The sequence below is a fragment of the Bison bison genome, unplaced genomic scaffold (genome assembly GCF_000754665.1).
Source record: "Bison bison bison isolate TAMUID 2011002044 unplaced genomic scaffold, Bison_UMD1.0 scf7180017849907, whole genome shotgun sequence".
Taxonomy (NCBI): Eukaryota; Metazoa; Chordata; class Mammalia; order Artiodactyla; family Bovidae; genus Bison; species Bison bison.
In genome coordinates, this window is record NW_011480480.1 from 12,351 (window position 1) to 16,719 (window position 4,369).

Consider the following 4,369-nt stretch of genomic DNA (forward strand, 5'->3'; position numbering starts at 1 on the left):
GGGAGAGGGGTTGAAACATATTCCAAAGTAAATGTGGAAATTTCTACCCTCAGCAAGGCCATCTGAATTAGCATGCTGAAATTTATTGTGTTTGAAATATCTAAGTTACTTCCTGTTTCTAGGACAACCTGAGATCTGAGAGGGGAGAAAGGGATATCTCTAAAACACAACATCAAAAAATATTTAACATTTGGATGGAGGATTAGACAGAAAAAAAAGTGTCTTTCCAGCATGATGGAACAGTAGATGGAACTCTTCATCTTAGAGTTAAGAAAAGGATAGTTAAAGATGGTGGTGGTTTTACTATATTTGAGAGAAGGTGTCAGAAGAGAAAGGCTGAAAGTACATATAAGTATACATATAATTTCAATTATTTATTTACCCTGAGATCAGAAGATTAAATACACCTTATTTAATCAAGACACATAAAAATCAGCCCAAAACTACAATAAAACAAAACCCAACAAAACGAGAAACATAAGCTTGTCACAGACTATTATCATACGCTGTATATTTTAGCACTTTTTTCCTTGGGTTAAGTGGGATGTAATTTATTAGGCTGCAACATTTTTTCATCTTATATTTCATAGCAAATACCCACTACAATTATCTGTCACAAATAAAAATGCAACACAGGCAGGGAAGGATTACTGATTATAACCGTTCTGCATTGTCACAGGCATTCAGAATCAAGCCTCATTCCACAGTGTGAGCTACAATCAGGCCATGGATCTCACAATAAACAGCAGTTACTATTCAAGAAAGATTTCATTTTTGATGACTACCCTTCCTTTCCTTTGAATAACCGCACTAAGCACCTACTATGTATTAAGCACAGTACTGGGAATACCTTTCATTCTATTTCTAGTAACGCTGTCTAGATATAATCCGTCATTACCTTTCCTGTAGGAAACTGAAACTAGCTTGGTCACTCATCATGCCCCTTTTTGCCACTGCCACTCCAATTCATCCTCCTGACAAATTCATTTTCTGAAAGTAGATGCTCCAGTTACATGACCAACTGCTCAAAAACTTCTCCAAGTTTTCCCAAATTAAATGCGCTGCTTCACCTTGGCACTGGAGGTCCTCTGCAACATGGTCTCAACTGCTTTTTCTGGCATTATTTCCCAACATTCCCTTATAAAGTCTTTTGTCAAGCTGGGTTATTTCCTGTTTCCTAAATTTTTTGTCTTTAAAATCTAAGTAATACTTACACATGGGTAACAAATCAAATAGTGGCAGAATAGTTTAAGATGAAAAGCAAGTCTCTTCTCACTGCCATACCTAAGCTTTAAAAAAAAAATCTAATTCTTTCTGCACTAACTTTGATAATTTTTTAGTTTATTAACTTTATGACAATGCCTACTGATTTAAAAATAAGATGAAGGACTTACTTATATGCCCCTGCCATCCATCATCTTCTTCCCTACTATCTGATAATTATTTTCACAAAACCCTATCGTTTTTTTGATAAGTTTTAGACAGGATCCTAACTCTTCACTTTGTAGGAGGGTAATAGTGCCCATACATTCTTTTCCTCAAATTACCCCCCACCTGCTGATAGCTTCTTTGTATTAATATTTAAGGCTGTATTAATATTTAATTTAATATTAAGAAAATTAACATCCTCTCTTGTAACCACTACCAAATTCTTCTTGCTCTCCCCAAAGCCTGATTCTAAAAGCTGAATGCCTATACAAGCAGCAGCATTTTCATGACAATACATTGTTCAAACGAAGGCTAGGAGGTTTATTAAATTTCCTTTCATACGGTCCCTAACAGTGACTTCTGGGACAATTCAAGGGGACTTGAAATCTTAGCTTTTAATCATACTTTCTATTCTTCTGAGAGCCTTTCTTACCTTCCCTCAGGAAGGGTCGTTCTCTAGACCTTGCTGCATAGGTATTATCTCGGGATGTATCGTCAGTGCTTTCCTGGTTGAATTTACTATTTTCAGTTTCCCACGTTTCTCTCTTTCTTAGATCACTCCCTTCTAACTTCCTAAGAAAAGTGATGTGGAAGAAAACTTTCTGGATCTCGCACATCTGAAAACGTCTTTATTTTGTCTTCACATTTGTATAGTTTGGCTTCCTACCAAATTTTAGAATAAAAACAACCTTGCCCAAGAATGTTGGCGCCATTCGTCCACTGCCTTCTAGCAGTCAGCGCTGCTGCTGATGCTAGTCTGATACACACTTTTTAGTACGTGACCTGCTTTTTCTTTCTGGAAGTTTTAAGAATTTTCTCTGTTTTTGTATTTCTGAAATTCCACACTAAGTGAGATAAAAATGGTCTCCTCTCCTTCAGAATGCTAGATGCTTGGTAAACCTTTATAATCTAAAGACTTGAATTTTTTAACTCTGGTGGAATTCTAACATTTCTTTGATAAATTCCTTCCAACTACTCTTCAGGGTTTCTCTTTTTACAACAACTCTATCAATTGGACATTGTATGTCTGGAATTTAATTCTCATCTTTTTTTCTCCTGGTTTCTGTCTCTTTTCTGAGAGACATCCTTGACTTTATTTTCCCACCTTCATACCAAAGTTTCTATTATGGTAAATCTTGTTTTAAAATAAATCTTCAAATCCTTCTTTTCTCAGCTTCTTTTTTTAAACAGCACTTTCCTCCACTCCCCTACCACATCCTCTCCAAAATGGATGCAATCATTTTGAGGATATTAGACTTTTAAAATTTTTTTTCTAAATTGGGAGTGCAGAGAATATAAAAATTGTCCTTGGGGGTAGAGAGAAAAGATCAATGTCTATGGCTCAAGTTCCAAAACCTTGCCACTGTTCTATTCCCAACACATTTTTCTTTTCCTTCCCAGTTGAAATTTTTACTAATCATATCAGTAAACCATTTTCTATCTACTTTTACGTATAAGTGAAGTCACAGTAGCATAATAGGCATGATATCCTTGGTTGGTATCTTGATTCCCAAATTGTGCTTTATGTTAGAGTCTTTCCAAGTTATTGGACCATGAATATTTCAGAAATGAACTTGAGGTTCAATTAGGACGTTATACTAATGCTTGGGCAATCTTGGATAACAGATAGGAAAGCAACAGCGTGCTCTTCCAGCTCATATTTGGAATCCAATGAGATAGATGCAGGGAAGAATATCAAATTTCTGAAGATATAGATAACCAAGGACAGACTGACATTCACATGTGACAAACCTATCTTTATGTCACTAAATCAACTGTTACTGAAATCAATCTGTCATAGGAAAACATAGAATTACAGCTTGATAGTTTGTAAAATTGTGTTTTTGCCTTTAAGTATACAGTGAAGCAACTATAATTTTATGGGAAAAGAATTTTGTCAATGAGGTAGAGGAGAACTATACATTATAACCATTATAATTTTTCTGTGAGGCTCACATTTTTACATTTTCTAGCACAACTGCACTTTAACTGATATATGGATATCTGCCCATTCATTGGAGAAGGCAATGGCACCCCACTCCAGTACTCTTGCCTGGAAAATCCCATGGGCAGAGGAGCCTGGTAGGCTGCAGTCCATGGGAAAGCAAGAGTTGGACACGACTAAACGACTTCACTTTCATGCATTGGAGAAGCAAATGGCAACCCACTCCAGTGTTCTTGCCTGGAGAATCCCAGGGACTGGGGAGCCTGGTGGGCTGCCGCCTATGGGGTCACACAGAGTCGGACATGACTGAAGCGACTTAGCAGCAGCAGTAGCTGCCCATTCATTATCACAAAAACTTAGCTTGCGTATTTAAAAAAAGTTGTAACAAATTTCATATTTTTATTTTTACAAAGTCCACATTTATTTGATAAAGGTGTACTTGTAGATAAAATTGTGAGGCTGGCAGCTGGTCTACATCACAATCCTGTATCCTTCATCTACATTCCCCGCACTTTCAGACACTTGGCACTCCAGCCTAGGTGTTCAATACTCTCAACTTATGAATGGGAATTAATTCATTCATCCATTTAAACATTTATTTATTGAACACCTAATACATGCCAGGCACTCTTCTAATTGTCTGAGACATATGATAAATGAAACAGAACAAAATCTTTGCTGTTCTGGGAGAGACCTAATAATAATAAGTAGTAGTAGTATTACTACTAGTAATAGTAGTTATAGTAAGTTCATCTTAGAACATGATACATACTGTGGAAAAAAGATATTAAGTTGGATAAGAGGGATCAGAAGTGCATGGATGGAAAGAAGGCCTTGCAATCTGAAATAAAAACACCAGGGCAGGCTTTACTGAAAAGACGCTATTTCCTGAAGGAGTTGAGGGAGTCAACCATCTGGGGGAAGAGCATTCCAGGCAAATGGACAAACCAGTGTGAAGGCCAGTGTGGCGCACACAGGGAAACTAGTGTTCGGATC

The 4,369-nt window shown here is 36.9% G+C and overlaps 1 protein-coding gene across 1 annotated transcript in view; it reads right to left on the bottom strand.

Moving 5' to 3' along the window:
• LOC104994617 (ribosomal protein S6 kinase alpha-3-like) overlaps positions 1–4,369 on the bottom strand; it is a 15,291-nt gene that overhangs the window by 8,369 nt on the left and 2,553 nt on the right. The gene's annotated exons all lie outside the window — the stretch shown is intronic.